At 43.1% G+C, this 21,584-nt stretch overlaps 1 protein-coding gene across 2 annotated transcripts in view; it reads left to right on the top strand.

The window, feature by feature from the left end:
* Positions 1–21,584, top strand: part of RNF180 (ring finger protein 180) — a 244,887-nt gene that overhangs the window by 52,910 nt on the left and 170,393 nt on the right. The window lies entirely within an intron of this gene.

Genomic DNA, 21,584 nt, shown 5'->3' with positions numbered 1-21,584 from the left:
CTACTTCCCCGGCACCACTACATCCCTGTGCCTACCACTGCACCCTTCCCGCAACGCACATCTACACTGCCCTGGGGCTACAGCTTCACCTGTGGGGAGCTTTAACAACTTTGCTGCACCATACCATCCATCCCAGAGGATCTGCATGCAGCATCGGCTTAACAACTCCCTTACCGAACACCACAGGTGGCGTCATGAACTATTCATCTAATCCACCACATTCCACTATGCAAATCCCCCTTTCACTTGGGCACCCAGGGCCACGGACCGGGTCACCGCTGCTGTGACACCTTCCCCTCTGAGTTACCGGCCCGGTTCCGAGTACCCCACAACCCTGGGAGGGCGACCCACATGTATTCACTCCATTCACTGTTAGCAAGCAGCCTGAATGGTGCAACTCCCCACCTTTGCTGGCTGTCATTTCTGCCGCAATATATCCAAATGGTAATCAACTGATCCACCCTGCATGTATTCACTCCATTCACTGTTAGCAAGCAGCCTGAATGGTACAAGTCCATACTTCTGCTTGCTGTCTGTCTTCTGCTGCTTTACCATTTTGCTAAATATTTTATTGTGCCTGCTAAAGCTCTGGTAAAATTCATTTGTTGCACTGTATTTAATACTTACTGCTTTATATCCATGACTGGGGCCTCTCTAGATCTTATCAGGTGGAAGGCGCTATAGCATATTTATGCAGTCTGGTCTAGTGCCTTTGATCATCTATCCACCCCATGGTGTGCTGGCCACAGCTGCCAAATTATCCCAAAACAGCTCCCACAATCCCTCTCTTCTGATCCTTTGGCCTATATATGTAGTTATTCCTAAGGGGAAGCACGCAGTGTGGGGTGCAGCATGCAAGCATCCCATAAGCAAAGCATCACAGAAGCTAAGCATCAAGAAAATGGCAGTTATCCATGGCAGTTAATCAGGGCAAGAGTCAGGTAACCCACACTTTGCTCTCCCCTTTAACCATGTGCTTTACTTCTATCCTCCTGTGCTCCCTTGCCATCCACATTCACAACCCCATCCCTCCTCCATCACCACTCATGCACATCAACCCCTCTATATTACCCTCTCCCATGTACAGCTCCCATGCACTCCTCACCTTCCTGAGAAACTTCAGCCCATCTTGCCCAAACACATCGCAGAAAAAAACTACTTATAATTCCAACAACTATTTGCTCTTTATCTTCCTACTTCTACTGATTTCAGGGGACATCTCCCCCAACCCTGTTCCACCATCCCCCAACCTCAACCACTACCCTACCTCATATCAAAACCATAATAATTTTATTAAGATTACTTGCATGCCCTCATCTCCATCTTTTAATTGTGCCCTCTGGAATCCACGGTCTGTTTGTAACAAGCTTCCTTTCCTGCACAATTACTTTCTGAACAACTCTCTTAATCTGTTGGCCCTCACTGAAACCTGGATTCAGGATTGTGACACTGTTTCTGCTGCTGCCATTTCCTATGGTGGCATACAATTTTCTCATTCCCCGACACCCACAAACAGACATGGTGGTGGAGTCGGCATACTCCTGTCCCCACAATGCACTTTCCAGGTCATTCCCCCAGTTCCATCACTCATATTCCCTTCTTTTGAGGTCCACACTATCAGGCTCTTCCATCCCTTCTCCCTCAGAGTAGCGGTCATATACCCCCCAGGCTCACCCACCCACTTCCTTGACCACTTTTCAGCCTGGCTGCTGCACTTCATGTCCTCAGAACTACCAACTCTAATCCTGGGAGACTTCAACATCCCCATTAACAGCCCTACTTCCACATCTGCATCCCAGCTTCTATCACTAACCACCTCTCTAGGCCTCTCGCAGGTTTCAACCTCTGAGACACACAAGGACGGTAACACCCTTGATCTGGTCTTTGTTCGGCTCTGTTCAATCTCCCACCTAAATAACTCACCGCTTCCACTCTCTGACCACAACATTCTCTCCTTCACACTCAGAAATCTTCACCCACTCCAGCTCACTCCTACCTACCACACAGTCAGAAATCTACAAGCCATTAACCCTCAGACACTTTCAGACTCCCTACTCTCATCACTGTCCCTAATCTCTTTTTCCTGTCTGATCTGGCTGTTCATCACTACAGCGACACTCTTAGAAGCACCCTTGACCAAGTAGCTTCCCTCACTCTCAGAACCTCCAAGCACAGAGTAAAACAGCCCTGGCTCACATCACAAACTCAACTTCTCCAACGATGCTCTAGGAGTGCTGAACGCCTATGGAGAAAAACCCGCACACCAGAAGATTTCATCCACTTCAAATTTATGTTAAGAACCTATAACGCTGCCCTTCACCTCGCCAAACAGACCTACTTCACCACCCTGATCTCCTCACTAGCCAACAACCCCAAGAAACGTTTTGACAACTTTCACTCACTCCTCAGGCTGAATGCACAAGCCCCTATCACAGACATTTGTGCTGATGACCTGGCCTCCCACTTTTCAGAAAAAATAGATAATATCCGTCAGGAAATCTGCTCCCAACCACCAAGTGCTGTGACTCCCATCCCTTCCTGCATCTCCCCTGGCTCACTTTCCACATTTGATCCCATCACAGAAGAAGACGTCTCCAGACTCCTCTCTTCCGACCACATGCACTACCGACCGCATTCCCTCACATCTCCTCCAGTCTCTCTCTCCAGTCGTCACAACTCACCTAACTGCAATCTTTAATCTTTCCCTCTCCTTGGGCATTTTCCCATCCTTCAAACACGCCATCGTTACTCCATTACTAAAGAAACCCGCTCTCGACCCATCCTGCATAAACAACTACAGACCAGTCTCCAATCTCCCCTTGATCTCTATACTTTTGGAGTGCCTTACCCGTTACCTCTCCACTCACTCCCTTCTAGACCCTTCACAGCCCGGCTTCCGCCCCCTACATTAGACTGAAACTGCACTCATCAAAGTGACCAATGACCTTCTGACAGCAAAATGTAACCATGACCACCCTCTGCTCATTCTTCTCGACCTACCTGCAGCTTTTGACACTGCTGACCACCATCTCCTACTCTCTAGGCTCCAGTCACTAGGCATTAAGGACACTGCTCCCTCCTGGCTTTCTTCCTATCTTTCTGACCGCTCCTTCAGTGTTTTGTTCTCTGGCTCCACGTCATCTCCTCTTCCTCTCGCTGTCGGGGTACCTCAGGGCTCAGTCCTTGGCCCCCTTCTCTTCTCTCTCTACACAGCCCCAATTAGACAGATCGTTAGCAGATTTGGCTTTCAGTATCATCTTTATGCTGATGACACATAACTATATACGTCATTCCCCGACCTTACCCCCGCTGTACTACAGAATGCCAGTGACTGTCTGTCCGCAGTCTCCAACATCACGTCTGCTCTCTATCTGAAACTCAATCTCTCCAAAACTGAACTTCTGCTCCTGCCGTCTACTAACCGGCATGCTGTCTGGGTGTTATGTTTGACACCAATCTCTCCTTCACATCCCATATACAATCTCTTGCCCGCTCTTGCCACTTACACCTAAAGAACATCTCTAAAATCCGCCCTTTTCTCACCATGGAAACAACAAAAGCGCTCACTGTAGCATTGATCCACTCCTGCCTGGATTACTGCAATGCTCTATTAATTGGCCTCCCCATTACTCGTCTATCCCCTCTCCAGTCCGTACTTAATGCAGGAGCCAGGGTCATCTATCTGGCTAAACGGTACTCGGACACGTCTGCTCTTCGTCAGTCCTTACATTGGCTGCCCATTCATTATAGGATCCAATTCAAAGTACTTGTTCTCACCCACAAAGCTCTCCACAGTGCAGCACACCCCTACATCTCCTCCCTCATTTCTGTCTATCGGCCTAACCAACCGCTGCGCTTTGCAAATGACTTTCGACTAACCTCTGCACTAATCTGTACCTCCCACTCCCGACTCCAAGACTTCTCCCGCGCTGCGCCAATCCTCTGGAATGCTCTACCTCATGAAATTGGGACTATCCACAATTTTCATAGTTTCAAGCGCTCCCTCAAAACACATTTGTTTAGAGCGGCCTATGACGTTCACTAATCAAAGTCATTCTATGTGTAAGTGTGCATGTCCAGTGAATGGGCTATCTCCATCCATCCCTCACTCCCTCAAGATGGTTGGACCATCATTGTAAATACACCATTGTAAATACACACCTGTACTTTGTATCTCCCCCACCTCATTGTAGATTGTAAGGTCTCACGAGCAGGGTGGTCTTATTTTGCTTTAATTATTGTATTGTTAATGTTGTTACTCATGTCTTGTGTTTTGAAACTGTTAAACTGTAAAGCGCTGCGGAATATGTTGGCGCTATATAAATAAAGATTATTATTATTATTAGGGCTCATGCAAAAAGATTGTATTTCAGTTCCACAGAATCTCTGAGCTATACAGAGCTATAATATAGCATACCTAATAATAATATTTTTTATTTCTATAACGCCTTATCCAAGCACGTTCGCTCATCAATAATAGTTAGATTAGTGAAGTGAGATTATAAACTAGTCTAAAGTAATGTGTTATTAGGGCACGCTTGAAACTTTAAATGAAACAGATTTTCTGGGGTAGTGCATTCCGACAGCACGAGAGAAGTTCTAGAGACAGAAGTGGGAAGTTCGGATACAGAGAAAGTTACGGGCCCCTCTGTATATCTCTGACTCTCTGACACAGAGTTTTCTTCTGTTTTTTTTTGTGCCATTTTCTGCTAATTCCAATATGATATCTTTCTCCAGAAGCATTGCTTTCCAGGAAACAATATCTCAAGGATATAACGCCTTACCTGTGTATTACCCTGCAGTATATGGTGCTGGGACTTTGTGTGCTTTTTAGTACCTGGTTCTGACAAAGCTTCATGCTAACTTTACACATAGCAAAACTGATAAAGCATGCATTAGGCTGCTGGGCATCATAGGCCCACGTGAATGTGCCACTGATATGCCTAAGAACAATGTAAAATCTTCTTCGGTTGATGGGATCAGTTACATTGGATCTAAAAATCATAATTTATGGCATTGTCTCTCTCCTTGTATGAATGTGCTGCCAACATAGTGTACTAGGACCAAATGATCGCATTGATGATATTCGGTCCCATATAGCTCGAATCTGCCCATGTGAAAATGCCATAAATGATTGTAGATTTACTAATTATATTGTTAATATCTGCTTGAGTCATAATAAAAATAGGCTAGTTGAGTGAAATTAAATATCCCCACATGAATATAAAGATTTTTTATTTAGAAATAACTAAAAATACAAAAAAAATTAAAAAAGAGCAAGGTAGTTTTGAAAAAGGAGGGATGGATGACAATGAAGAAAAAGTAGTCCAACTCCAGACACAAGTCTGATAGCAGCCTGATTATAATGGGTAATATAGAATTAGCCTTGCTATAAAGACCTACACATAAATGCATGTATATATCATCTAAAAGTCTATAGTATAACATAGCAATGAGCAGTATTGGAGATACATACACATCCAAACATAAAATACCAATAAAAGGAAGTGTATACAGTTGTGGCCAAAAGTATTGACACCCCTGCAATTCTGTCAGATAATACTCAGTTTCTTCCTGAAAATGATTGCAAACACAAATTCATTGGTACTATTATCTTCATTTAATTTGTCTTAAATGAAAAAACACAAAAAGAATTGTCCTAAAGCCAAATTGGATATAATTCCACACCAAACATAAAAAAGAGGGTGGACAAAAGTATTGGCACTGTTCGAAAAATCATGTGATGCTTCTCTAATTTGTGTAATTAACAGCACCATTAACTTACCTGTGGCACCTAACAGGTGTTGGCAATAACTAAATCACACTTGCAGCCAGTTGACATGGATTAAAGTTGACTCAACCTCTGTCCTGTGTCCTTGTGTGTACCACATTGAGCATGGAGAAAAGAAAGAAGACCAAAGAACTGTCTGAGGACTTGAGAAACCAAATTGTGAGGAAGCATGAGCAATCTCAAGGCTACAAGTCCATCTCCAAAGACCTGAATGTTCCTGTGTCTACCATGCGCAGTGTCATCAAGAAGTTTAAAGCCCATGGCACTGTGGCTAACCTCCCTAGATGTGGACGGAAAAGAAAAATTGACAAGAGATTTCAACGCAAGATTGTGCGGATGTTGGATAAAGAACCTCGACTAACATCCAAACAAGTTCAAGCTGCCCTGCAGTCCGAGGGTACAACAGTGTCAACCCGTACTATCCGTCGGCGTCTGAATGAAAAGGGACTGTATGGTAGGAGACCCAGGAAGACCCCACTTCTTGCCCCGAGACATAAAAAAGCCAGGCTGGAGTTTGCCAAAACTTACCTGAAAAAGCCTAAAACATTTTGGAAGAATGTTCTCTGGTCAGATGAGACAAAAGTAGAGCTTTTTGGACAAAGGCATCAACATAGAGTTTACAGGAGAAAAAAAGAGGCATTCAAAGAAAAGAACACGGTCCCTACAGTCAAACATGGCGGAGGTTCCCTGATGTTTTGGGGTTGCTTTGCTGCCTCTGGCACTGGACTGCCTGACCGTGTGCATGGCATTATGAAGTCAGAAGACTACCCACAAATTTTGCAGCATAATGTAGGGCCCAGTGTGAGAAAGCTGGGTCTCCCTCAGAGGTCATGGGTCTTCCAGCAGGACAATGACCCAAAACAAACTTCAAAAAGCACTAGAAAATGGTTTGAGAGAAAGCACTGGAGACTTCTAAGGTGGCCAATAGTGTTGAGCGATACCATCCGATATTCAGAAATGTCGGATCGGATTGGATCGGCCCGATACCCCAAAAAGTATCGGTATCGCCGATTCCGATACCGGAAGTCCCATTCAAGTCAATGGGACAGAAATATCGGAAGTAAAGAAAACCCTTTCTTGCCTTGTACATCCTGTTCGGGAGGGGGGAAGATTGTGGGCGGTGCGTGGGCAGACACTGTGCGTTTCTGTGTGTGTGTGCGGGCGGGGTCTGTGCGGGCCTCTCGGGGGTCTGTGCTGACTGTCGGGGGCCTGTGCCGGCTGCCGGTGGTCTGTACGGGCCTCTCGGGGGTCTGTGCCAACTGTCGGGGGCTTGTGCCAGCTGCCGGGGGCCTGTGCCGGCTGCCGGTGGTCTGTGCGGGCCTCTCGGGGGCCTGTGCTGGCTGTCGGTGGTCTGTGCCGGCTGCCGGGGACCTGAGCCGGCTGCCGGTGGTCTGTGCGGGCCTCTCGGGGGCCTGTGCTGGCTGTCGGTGGTCTGTGCCGGCTGCTGGGAGCCTGTGCCGGCTGCCGGTGGTCTGTGCGGGCCTGCCGGGGGTCTTGTGTGTGTGCAGGCATCGTCCAATGGGACTACAAGTCCCATCGGGCGATGCCTGCTACAATGACAGTGATTGACACATTAGCCAATGATGGGACAGTAGTAGTCCCATCATCCGGCTAATGTGTTGAATGTGTTGAACAAAAAAAAACATACTACATACATACTACATACAGTCATATGTTAAAGTTTGGGCACCCCTATTAATGTTAACCTTTTTTCTTTATAACAATTTTGGTTTTAGCAACAGCTATTTCAGTTTCATATATCTAATAACTGATGGACTCAGTTATATTTCTGGATTCAAATGAGGTTTGTTGTACTAACAGAAAATGTGCAATCTGCATTTAAACAAAATTTGACCGGTGCAAAAGTATGGGCACCCTTATCATTTTCTTGATTTGAACACTCCTAACTACTTTTTACTGACTTCCTGAAGCACTAAATTGGTTTAGTAACCTCATTGATCTTTGAACTTCATAGCCAGGTGTATCAAATCATGAGAAAAGGTATTTAAGGTGGCCACTTGCAAGTAGTTCTCCTACTTGATTCTCCTATGAAGAGTGGCATCATGGGCTCCTCAAAACAACTCTCAAATGATCTGAAAACAAAGATTATTCAACATAGCTTTTCAGGGGAAGGATACAAAAAGTTGTCTCAGAGATTTAACCTGTCAGTTTCCACTGTGAGTAACATAGTAAGGAAATGGAAGAACACAGGTACAGTTCTTGTTAAGCCCAGAAGTGGCAGGCCAAGAAAAATATCAGAAAGGCAGAGAAGAAGAATGGTGAGAACAGTCAAGGACAATCCACAGACCACCTCCAAAGACCTGCAGCATCATCTTGCTGCAGATGGTGTCACTGTGCATCGGTCAACCATACAGCACACTTTGCACAAGGAGAAGCTGTATGGGAGACTGATGCGAAAGAAGCCGTTTCTGCAAGCACGCCACAAACAGAGTCGCCTGAGGTATGCAAAAGCACATTTGGACAAGCCAGTTACATTTTGGAAGAAGGTCCTGTGGACTGATGAAACAAAGATTGAGTTGTTTGGTCATACAAAAAGGCGTTATGCATGGAGGCTAAAAAACACAGCATTCCAAGAAAAACATTTGCTACCCACAGTAAAATTTGGTGGAGGTTCCATCATGCTTTGGGGCTATGTGGCCAATGCCGGCACCGGGAATCTTGTTAAAGTTGAGGGTCGCATGGATTCAACTCAGTATCAGCAGATTCTTGACAATAATGTGCAAGAATCAGTGACGAAGTTGAAGTTATGCAGGGGATGGATATTTCAGCAAGACAATGATCCAAAACACCGCTCCAAATCTACTCAGGCATTCATGCAGAGGAACAATTACAATGTTCTGGAATGGCCATCCCAGTCCCCAGACCTGAATATCATTGAACATCTGTGGGATGATTTGAAGCAAGGCTGTCCATGCTCGGCGACCATCAAACTTAACTGAACTGGAATTGTTTTGTAAACAGGAATGGTCACAATTACCTTCATCCATGATCCAGGAACTCATTAATAGCTACAGGAAGTGACAAGAGGCTGTTATTTTTGCAAAAGGAGGATCTACGAAATATTGATGTCACTTTTATGTTGAGCTGCCCATACTTTTGCACCGGTCAAATTTTGTTTAAATGCAGATTGCACATTTTCTGTTAGTACAATAAACCTCATTTGAATCCAGAAATATAACTGAGTCCATCAGTTATTAGATATATGAAACTGAAATAGCTGTTGCAAAAACCAAAATTGTTATAAAGAAAAAAGGTTAACATTAATAGGGGTGCCCAAACTTTAACATATGACTGTATATACTACATTTATACAACATACATACATACTACATACATGCTACATATATACTACATTCATACAACATACATACATACGACATACATACTACATACATACTACATATATACTACATTCATACAACATACATATGTACTACATACATGCCACATATATACTGCATTCATACAACATACATATATACTACATACATACTACATATATACTACATCCATACAACATACATATTACATACATGCTACATATATACTACATTCATACAACATACATACATACATACTACATACATGCTACATATATACTACATTGATACAACATACATACACACTACATACTACATACATGCTACATATATACTACATTCATACAACATACATACATACTACATACATGCTACATATATATATATACTACATTCATACAACATACATATATACTACATACATGCTACATATATACTACATTCATACAACATACATACATACTACATACATGCTACACATACAGTGGGGAAAAAAAGTATTTAGTCAGTCAGCAATAGTGCAAGTTCCACCACTTAAAAAGATGAGAGGCGTCTGTAATTTACATCATAGGTAGACCTCAACTATGGGAGACAAACTGAGAAAAAAAAATCCAGAAAATCACATTGTCTGTTTTTTTTTCATTTTATTTGCATATTATGGTGGAAAATAAGTATTTGGTCAGAAGCAAAATTTCATCTCAATACTTTGTGATATATCCTTTGTTGGCAATGACAGAGGTCAAACGTTTTCTGTAAGTCTTCACAAGGTTGCCACACACTGTTGTTGGTATGTTGGCCCATTCCTCCATGCAGATCTCCTCTAGAGCAGTGATGTTTTTGGCTTTTCGCTTGGCAACACGGACTTTCAACTCCCTCCAAAGGTTTTCTATAGGGTTGAGATCTGGAGACTGGCTAGGCCACTCCAGGACCTTGAAATGCTTCTTACGAAGCCACTCCTTCGTTGCCCTGGCGGTGTGCTTTGGATCATTGTCATGTTGAAAGACCCAGCCACGTTTCATCTTCAATGCCCTTGCTGATGGAAGGAGGTTTGCACTCAAAATCTCACGATACATGGCCCCATTCATTCTTTCATGTACCCGGATCAGTCGTCCTGGCCCCTTTGCAGAGAAACAGCCCCAAAGCATGATGTTTCCACCACCATGCTTTACAGTAGGTATGGTGTTTGATGGATGCAATTCAGTATTCTTTTTCCTCCAAACACGACAAGTTGTGTTTCTACCAAACAGTTCCAGTTTGGTTTCATCAGACCATAGGACATTCTCCCAAAACTCCTCTGGATCATCCAAATGCTCTCTAGCAAACTTCAGACGGGCCCGGACATGTACAGGCTTAAGCAGTGGGACACGTCTGGCACTGCAGGATCTGAGTCCATGGTGGCGTAGTGTGTTACTTATGGTAGGCCTTGTTACATTGGTCCCAGCTCTCTGCAGTTCATTCACTAGGTCCCCCCGCGTGGTTCTGGGATTTTTGCTCACCGTTCTTGTGATCATTCTGACCCCACGGGGTGGGATTTTGCGTGGAGCACCAGATCGAGGGAGATTATCAGTGGTCTTGTATGTCTTCCATTTTCTAATTATTGCTCCCACAGTTGATTTCTTCACTCCAAGCTGGTTGACTATTGCAGATTCAGTCTTCCCAGCCTGGTGCAGGGCTACAATTTTGTTTCTGGTGTCCTTTGACAGCTCTTTGGTCTTCACCATAGTGGAGTTTGGAGTCAGACTGTTTGAGGGTGTGCACAGGTGTCTTTTTATACTGATAACAAGTTTAAACAGGTGCCATTACTACAGGTAATGAGTGGAGGAAAGAGGAGACTCTTAAAGAAGAAGTTACAGGTCTGTGAGAGACAGAAATCTTGATTGCTTGTTTCTGACCAAATACTTATTTTCCACCATAATATGCAAATAAAAGGAAAAAAAAACAGACAATGTGATTTTCTGGATTTTTTTTTCTCAGTTTGTCTCCCATAGTTGAGGTCTTCCTATGATGTAAATTACAGACGCCTCTCATCTTTTTAAGTGGTGGAACTTGCACTATTGCTGACTGACTAAATACTTTTTTTCCCCACTGTATACTACATTCATACAGCATACATACTTACTACATACTACATACATGCTACATATATACTACATTCATACAACATACAAACATACTACATACATGCTACATATATACTACATTCATACAACATACATACATACTACATACTACATACATGCTACATATATACTACATTCATACAACATACAAACATACTACATACATGCTACATATATACTACATTCATACAACATACATACATACTACATACTACATACATGCTACATATATATACTACATTCATACAGCATACATACATACTATAGACATGCTACATATATACTACATTCATACAACATTCATACATACTACATATATACTACATTCATACAACATACATATATACTACATACATACTACATATATACTACATTCATACAACATACATACATACTACATGCTACATATATACTACATTCATACAGCATACATACTTACTACATACGTGCTACATATATACTACATTCATACAACATACATACATACTACATACATGCTGCATATATGCTACATTCATACAACATACATACATACTACATACTACATACATGCTACATATATACTACATTCATACAACATACATACATACTACATACTACATACATGCTACATATATACTACATTCATACAACATACACATATATATATATATACACACATATATACTACATACAGACTACATATATGCTACATTCATACAACATACATACATACTACATACAAGCTACATATATACTACATTCATACAACATACATACATACTACATACTACATACATGCTACATATATACTACATTCATACAACATACATATATACTACATACATGCTACATATATACTACATTCATACAACATGCATATATACTACATACCTACTACATATATACTACATTCATACAACATACATTCATACTACATACTACATACATGCTACTTATATACTACATTCATACAACATACATACATACTACATACATGCTACATATATACTACATTCATACAACATACATATATACTACATACTACATACATGCTACATATGTAGTATGTATATATGTTGAATGAATGTAGTATATATGAAGCATGTATGTAGTATGTAGTAGGTATGTATGTTGTATGAATGTAGTATATACGTAGTATGTATGTAGTATATATGAATGTAGTATATATGTAGCACGTATGTAGTATGTATGTATGTTGTATGAATGTAGAATATATGTAGCATGCATGTAGTATATAGTATGTATGTATGTTGTATGAATGTAGTATATATGAAGTATGTATGTATATATATGTATGTTGTATGAATGTAGTATATATGTAGCATGTATGTAGTATGTATGCATGTTGTATGAATGTAGTACATATGTAGTATGTATGTATTATGTAGTATGTATGTTTGTTGTATGAATGTAGTATACATGTAGTATGTATGTAGTATGTATGTTGTATGAATGTAGTATATATGTAGCATGTATGTAGTATGTAGTATGTATGTACTGTATGTTGTATGAATGTAGTATATATGTAGTATGTATGTATTATGTAGTATGTATGTATGTTGCATGAATGTAGTTTATATGTAGCATGCATGTAGTATGTAGTATGTATGTATGTTGTATGAATGTAGCATATATTTAGTATGTATGTAATATGTATGTATGTTGTATGAATGTAGTATATATGTAGCATGTATGTAGTATGTAGTATGTATGTTGTATGAATGCAGTATTTATGTAGCATGTATGTTGTATTAATGTAGTATATATGTAGTATGTATGTAGTATGTAGTATATATGTATGTTGTATGAGTGTAGTATATATGTAGCATGTATGTAGTATGTAGTATGAATGTATGTTGTATGAATGTAGTATATATGTAGTATGTATGTAGTATATATGTATGTTGTATGAATGCGGTATATATGTAGCATGTATGTAGTATATATGTATGAATGTAGTATATATGTAGCATGTATGTAGTATATATGTATGTTGTATGAATGTAGTATATATGTAGCATGTATGTAGTATGTATGTAATATGTATGTATGTTGTATGAATGTAGTATATATGTAGTATGTATGTAGTATGTTTCTTTTTTTTTTTTTACATTCAACACATTAGCTGTATGATGGGACTACTACTTTCCCATCATTGGCTAATGTGTCATTCACTGTCATTGTAATAGGCATCGCCCGATGGGACTTGTAGTCCCATCGGACGATGCCTGCACACACACAAGACCCCCGGCAGGCCCGCACAGACCACCAACAACCGGCACAGGCCCCCGAGAGGCCCGTACAGACCACCGGCAGCCGGCACAGGCCCCCGAGAGGCCCGTACAGACCACCGGCAGCCGGCACAGACCCCCGAAAGTCGGCAAAGACCCCCCGCAGTCAGCACAGACCCCCCGCAGTCGGCTCAGACCGCGCATCATGATGCGCACAGACCGCGCATCATGATGACATTATTTCAGCAGCCAATCACTGCCACAACAGTGGCTCATTGCATTATGGGGACTTCCGATACTGGTATCCGATAATGAAAAATTATCGGTACTCGGTATCGGAATTCCGATACAACGAATATCGGCCAATACCCGATATTTGCAGTATCGGACTGCTCAACACTAGTGGCCAACAATGAGTCCAGACCTGAATCCCATAGAACACCTGTGGAGAGATCTAAAAATGGCAGTTTGGAGAAGGCACCCTTCTAATATCAGGGACCTGGAGCAGTTTGCCAAAGAAGAATGGTCTAAAATTCCAGCAGAGCATTGTAAGAAACTCTTTGATGGTTACCGGAAGCGGTTGGTCGCAGTTATTTTGGCTAAAGGTTGTGCAACCAAGTATTAGGCTGAGGGTGCCAATACTTTTGTCTGGCCCATTTTTGGAGTTTTGTGCGAAATGATCAATATTTTGCTTTTTTCTTCATTCTCTTTTGTGTTTTTTCATTTAAGACAAATTAAATGAAGATAATCATACAAAAGAATTTGTGTTTGCAATCATTTTCAGGAAGAAACTGAGTATTATCTGACAGAATTGCAGGGGTGTCAATACTTTTTTGCCACAACGGTATGTAATATTTTTTCAATATATGATATGGTAATACAGGGTGAAAAGATACATATGCAAGTATAGAAAAGGAGGCATGTTCCGGTATAAGTATATCCATGCACTGGAAAGTACCTGATAATAAGGAAAAAAAGCCTCCTAAAAACTATAACAGACACAATGTTAGGGCTGGTGGAACGCACCAAATAATAAAAGATGATAATAAGGTGCGTTTGCAGCCCGGGGTCCACCATGCAGAGATGGCAAACTGCTGCTTGATAATGGCGGACGCTGTTTGGCAGTATAAAAGAAGAACACACGCAGATTAACATTACCCGATGTGTACAGGAGCGGACTCTGTTACCTCACAGAGCCGCACTACCGAGGAACATAAATGCCGGCGCCTGTTTAAACTCACAGAACTCGGCAAGGGAGTGCTCAGTAAACGGTCACAGAACTCAGCCCCAAGGACACACGGTCAGAGTCCCTCTAGACCTACCAAGCGTGCGGCGCCGCACCTGCGGAAGCCACTAATGGACGCTGGCTACCGTGAAGTGCCGACCATGTGCACTGTGGCGTACAAACAAAGCCACCGGTGGACTCTGATGCCAGTTTCTCACTCTGCACCCTACCTGCACTTCAGCTTGGGCACTTAACAGGCTAGGCTACACAACACATGCGTACCAAGGGTAGGGGTTTCATAATGAGTCATTCACCAGAGACATTCATACATGCATACAACAATCACTCCACATGGTCTATAATCTTTCTATACCTTTTATAGTTGCAGCCTTCCGGGAACTTCCTGGTGGTCCAATCGGAGCAGCAACAGGACCTGAGTATGTGACCTCTGACCTCCAATGAAAGGTCGTCCCACGGGCATGCTCAGTAGGAGAAAAGCAGGACTTAGTCCCAGGAGCGTCTGCTCGCTGCTGACTCATGCATGGTACAATAGCTGAGCCTGGAGGAGCAACCAGACGCCTAGCTGTTGAGTTCATTTTCCCCTTCACTACTGAGGCCCGAGGAACTCCCTCTTCTGGTAAAGAAAGGTAGTGAGCCTGATTATCAAACACCTGAGTCTGATGATGATGACTGGCTGAGTGGAGTTACTGACTGGATATAAGGCTGCCGACGCCCTTCTGCCCTGCGGGTGATTTCTCTGTGGGATCCTTGGAGACCAGTCTGAATTCCTGCTCCTCTAAAGCTAAGTTTTCTGCTCGGCTTTTTGCATTTGTGCTTAGACTTTGTTTTGCTTTGTTTTTCTGGATTTCTGCCATTCCCTGCTGGGGTGTGCTGAATTCCTTTAGCTCTGTCTTCTGAAAATACCTGAGTGCTGATTTAGTTTTTGAAGCCTAGCTGCTTCAGGGTCTTTTTCATATCAGCTTGTTGGCTTATGTCTTTGATAGGGTTTTGGCAGATTGCAGACAGCAACCTTCCTTTCCTGTTCTGTTTAGCTAGCTTGGGCCCCATCGTTTGCTCAGCCTATCTTTCTATCTGTGAGAGTGTTTTTTCATCTTGCTTCACCGTCATTATATGTTGGGGGCTGCCTTTTACTTTGGGGTCTGCTCTGGGGCAGTTTAGATTTCCTTTTCTGTCTTTAGGCTATTTAGCGCTCTGGCTGTGATCGAGGGGTCTAGGGCATCGTAGGAACCCCCCACGGCTACTGCTAGTTGTGTTGATAGGTTCAGGGGTCTGCAATCTGATAGTTGCCAACTTCTCTGGTTTTCTGGACATAGCTTCTATTTTTGTGTCTGCCTCCTACGGTGACTCAATCATAACACCTAGCATTTGCCTGGGTAAGACACAGGGACTGACGTCTCTGCTGAGCAGGAACCTCTGCGGCTGCAGAAGAATGGGAGACCGCAGAGGACATGGCTCGAGATTCCCCTTTTGCAGGGGGGAAACTCAACGCCTAACATTACCCCCCTCCTAGTGCCCCCCCCAGGGACCCCCTTGCTCAAAAGCTGCAATAAGCTGAGGAGCACAAATGTGTTCTACAGGCTCCCAAGTCCTGTCCTCTGGACCATGTCCCTTCCAGTCCACTGTTGTGAATTCATTTTCCCCTTCACTACTGAGGCCCGAGGAACTCCCTCTTCTGGTAAAGAAAGGTAGTGAGCCTGATTATCAAACACCTGAGTCTGATGATGATGACTGGCTGAGTGGAGTTACTGACTGGATCTAAGGCTGCCGACGCCCTTCTGCCCTGCGGGTGATTTCTCTGTGGGATCTTTGGAGACCAGTCTGAATTCCTGCTCTTCTAAAGCTAAGTTTTCTGCTCGGCTTTTTCATTTGTGCTTTGTCTTTGTTTTGCTTTGTTTTTCTGGATTTCTGCCATTCCCTGTTGGGGTGTGCTGAATTCCTTTAGCTCTGTCTTCTGAAAATACCTGAGTGCTGATTTAGTTTTTGAAGCCTAGCTGCTTCAGGGTCTTTTTCATATCAGCTTGTTGGCTTATGTCTTTGATAGGGTTTTGGCAGATTGCAGACAGCAACCTTCCTTTCCTGTTCTGTTTAGTTAGCTTGGGCCCGGTCTTTGCTCAGTCTATCTTTCTATCTGTGTGAGTGTTTTTTCATCTTGCTTCACCGTCATTATATGTTGGGGGCTGCCTTTTACTTTGGGGTCTGCTCTGGGGCAGTTTAGATTTCCTTTTCTGTCTTAAGGCTATTTAGCGCTCCGGCTGTGATCGAGGGGTCTAGGGCATCGTAGGAACCCCCCACGGCTACTGCTAGTTGTGTTGATAGGTTAAGGGGTCTGCAATCTGATAGTTGCCAACTTCTCTGGTTTTCTGGACATAGCTTCTATTTTTGTGTCTGCCTCCTACGGTGACTCAATCATAACAGAATCACCCGCCATACCGCAGATCCTAGGGTACTCAATAGCAGGAAAGAATTGTAAAAAAAAAGTGTATATTTTTTCCTCTATATCTCTGAGGCCGTAGGGGGAATTTTTTTTTTTTTCTCAATGGAGATAAAGCAATTGTCTGATCGTGTGGAGCAGCTCGCTGCAGAAGTGCGGGGAATTTCCGCCTACCTTGCTCATTCATATGCTGCTGAACCAAAGATTCCTACACCTGATGTATTTTTTGGGGATCGGTCTAAATTTTTGAATTTCAAAAATAATTGTAAATTATTTTTTGCCTTGAAGCCTAACTCGTCAGGGAGCTCCGCGCAGCAGGTTAAAATTGTCATCTCTTTGCTGCGTGGCGATCCCCAAGATTGGGCGTTTTCTTTGAAACCAGATGATCCTATTCTGTCTAATGTGAACGCATTTTTTCAGGCCTTGGGGTTGTTGTATGACGAACCTAATGCCATTGATCAGGCTGAAAAGACCCTGCTGGCATTGAGCCAGGGTCGTGATTCTGCAGAATTGTACTGTCAAAAATTCCGAAAGTGGGCAGTACTTACTACCTGGAATGATATTGCCTAGGCTGCTCTCTTTCGGAAGGGGTTGTCAGAAGCCGTAAAAGATACTATGGTGGGATTTCCTGTTCCCTCTGGTCTTGACGATTCTATGTCATTAGCCATTCAGGTTGATCGGCGTTTGCGCGAACGCAAAGCTGCACGAGAGGTGTTGCCACCTGTTGAAGATATGTCTGAACCTATGCAATGTGATAGAGTTTTTTCCAGAGAGCAGCGTCAGGAGTTCAGAAGGCGTAATAAGTTGTGTTTTTTCTGTGGAGATGCCTCGCATATTATTTCTGTCTGTCCTAAACGAGAGAAACGCTTTGCACACACGTTTTCTGTTGGTGGTGTTCAACCTAAGTTTCTTCTGGCTATTACTCTGATCTGCTCCCTGTCCACATTTTCCGCCAAGGCTTTTGTGGATTCGGGAGCAGCCCTAAACCTAATGGACTTGGATTTTGCTAAACGTTGTGGATTTCCGATGACACCTCTGCAAACGCCTATCCCTTTGAGGGGGATTGATGATATTCCTTTGGCTAAAAATAAACCTCAGTTTTGGACCCAGGTGGTAATGCGGGTCGCCCCAGACCATCAAGGAAATTGCAGATTTTTGGTGTTGCATAATCTGCATGATACTATTGTTCTGGGGTTTCTCTGGTTACAAATTCATAATCCAGTTTTGGATTGGAAATCTGTGTCTGTGGTGAGTTGGGGTTGTCGGAATGCCTTTAGTGAGGCTCCGGTGTTTTCCACCTCTCCTCAATCGCATGATGTTCCTGATTATTTGGCGGACTTTTATGATGTATTTAGTGAGAATGAGTCTGCGTCTCTGCCTCCTCATAGGAGTTATGACTGTGCAATTGAACTGAGCCCGGGGTGTAAATTTCCCAAGGGTCGGCTCTTCAATTTATCTGTACCCGAGCACGAGGCTATGCGATCCTATATTAAGGAGGCGTTGGAGAAGGGTCATATTAGACCATCCTCGTCACCCTTAGGTGCCGGGTTTTTTTTGTAGCCAAAAAGGATAGATCATTAAGACCTTGTATTGATTATCGTGCCCTCAACAAAATTACTGTTAAATATCAGTATCCGTTACCCCTGATTTCTGATCTATTCTCCAGAGTTAAAGGTGCTTGCTGGTTTACCAAGCTTGACCTCAGGGGGCGTATAATCTTATTCGCATTAAGCATGGGGATGAATGGAAGACGGCGTTTAATACTCCGGAGGGACATTTTGAGTACCTGGTGATGCCTTTTGGGCTCACTAATGCCCCTTCTGTCTTCCAGGGCTTCATGAACGATATTTTCCGAGATTTTGTCGATAAATTTTTGATTATCTATCTGGATGATATTTTGATCTTCTCCAAGGATTGGGATTCTCATGTGGAACATATTCGGACTGTGTTCCGGATCTTGAGGGAGAATTCCCTGTATGTCAAAGGATCTAAATGCCTTTTTGGAGTACAGAGGATTTCTTTTTTGGGATTTATTTTGTCCCCGTCAACTATTGAAATGGACCCGGCCAAGGTACAGGCCATTTACGATTGGGTTCAGCCCACTTCTTTGAAGGCCCTCCAGAAGTTTTTGGGTTTTGCTAATTTTTATCGGAAATTTATAGCAAAATTTTCTAGTATTGCCAAGCCATTGACTGATTTGACTAAGAAGGGTGCTGATGTGTTAAATTGGTCTCCGGAGGCTGTTTCTTCCTTTCAGGAGCTGAAGCGAAGATTCACCTCCGCCCCGGTTTTGCGGCAACCTGATGTCTCACTTCCGTTCCAGGTAGAGGTGGATGCTTCTGAGATTGGTGCAGGAGCTGTTTTGTCCCAAAAGGATCCTGTAACATCTAAAATGAATCCCTGTGCTTTCTTTTCCCGAAAGTTCTCTCCATCTGTACGTAACTATGATGTGGGGAATCGGGAACTGTTGGCCATGAAATGGGCATTTGAGGAGTGGAGACATTGGTTGGAGGGAGCTAAGCATCAAGTAGTGGTCCTCACTGACCACAAGAATTTGATTTACCTAGAGTCGGCTAAGCGCTTGAACCCTAGACAGGCTAGGTGGGCCTTGTTTTTTACACGTTTTGATTTTGTGGTTTCTTTTCTTCCTGGAACTAAGAATGTCAAGGCAGACGCCCTCTCTAGGAGCTTCTTTGCTGATTCTCCTGTGATGACCAAGCCTGCTACCATCTTAGGCGAAGAGGTAGTTCTTTCTGCCATCTCGCCCAATTTGAGACGTGCTCTGGAAGAGTTCCAGGAGGACAAACCTGAGCATTGTCCCAGTGGAAAGTTGTATGTTCCTGACCAGTGGAAGAAGAGAGTGAGATGTCTGAAGTTCATTGCTCTGCTTTGGCTGGTCATCCAGGTATTTTTGGTACTAGAGATCTGGTGAGTCGGTCTTTTTGGTGGCCCTCCTTGTCTCGTGATGTCAGGAATTTTGTGCAGTCCTAAATCGTGTTCTCGCTCTAGTGGGTTGTTGATGCCTTTGCCTGTCCCCAAGAGGCCATGGACCCATATTTCAATGGATTTCATCTCTGATATGCCTGTCTCTCAAAGGATGACTGTTATTTGGGTGATTTGTGATAGGTTCTCTAAGATGGTTCATCTTGTACCACTCCCTAAGTTGCCGTCTTCCTCTGAGTTGGTGCCCCTGTTTTTACAACAGGTGGTTCGCTTGCACGAGATTCCTGAGAACATTGTATCTGACAGAGGAGTCCAGTTTGTGTCTAGATTTTGGAGAACTTTCTGTTCCAAGCTGGGAATTCAGTTGTCCTTCTCCTCTGCTTTTCACCCTCAGACCAATGGGCAGACAGAGAGAACAAACCTTGGAGTCATATTTGAGATGTTTTATTTCTGCTGATCAGGATGATTGGGTTTCATTTTTGCCCTTGGCCGAATTTGCTTTAAATAATAGAGCTAGTTCTGCCACTTTGATGTCACCTTTTTTTTGTAACTTTGGGTTTCATCCTCGATTTTCTTCAGGGCAGGTGGAGCCCTCTGCCTGCCCAGATGTTGACACTGTGGTGGAGAGAATGCACCAGATCTGGGACCAAGTGGTGGATAAGTTATCTCTCTCCCAGGAAAAGGCCCAGCGGTTTTCCAACCGACATAGGACCATTGGTCCCCAGTTTAAGGTTGGTGATATGGTGTGGTTATCATCAAAAAATATTGCTATGAAGGTGGCTTCTCCTAAGTTTAAGCCTAGATTTATTGGACCTTACAAGATTTTGGAGATTATTAATCCGGTCTCTTTTCGTTTGGCTCTTCCTGTCACATTTAAAATCCATAATGTGTTCCATAAATCTTTGTTGAAGAGGTTTGTTGAACCTGTTGTTCCGGGGGTGGCACCTCCAGACCCTGTATTGGTTGAAGGTAACATGGAATATGAGGTAGAGAAAGTACTGGATTCCCGTCTGGCTAGACGGAGACTCCAGTATTTGGTTAAGTGGAAGGGTTATGGTCAGGAGGATAATTCCTGGGTCTCTGCCTCTGATATTCATGCCAAAAGATTGGTGCGTGCCTTTCATCGGGCTCACCCTGATTGCCCTGGTGGCGTGGTTGAGGGTTCGGTGACCCCTCCTCAAGGGGGAGGTACTGTTGTGAGTTCATTTTCCCCTTCACTACTGAGGCCTGAGGAACTCCCACTTCTGGTAAAGAAAGGTAGTGAGCCTGATTATCAAACACCTGAGTCTGATGATGATGACTGGCTGAGTGGAGTTACTGACTGGATATAAGGCTGCCGATGCCCTTCTGCCCTGCGGGTGATTTCTCTGTGGGATCCTTGGAGACCAGTCTGAATTCCTGCTCCTCTAAAGCTAAGTTTTCTGCTCGGCTTTTTGCATTTGTGCTTAGACTTTGTTTTGCTTTGTTTTTCTGGATTT

This window comes from Dendrobates tinctorius, unplaced genomic scaffold (assembly GCF_039654945.1).
Source record: "Dendrobates tinctorius isolate UK_male_01 unplaced genomic scaffold, ASM3965494v1 ptg000083l, whole genome shotgun sequence".
Taxonomy (NCBI): domain Eukaryota; kingdom Metazoa; phylum Chordata; class Amphibia; order Anura; family Dendrobatidae; genus Dendrobates; species Dendrobates tinctorius.
Note: the sequence above shows the minus strand (reverse complement) of the source record. Positions and strands in the feature narration are given on the sequence as shown.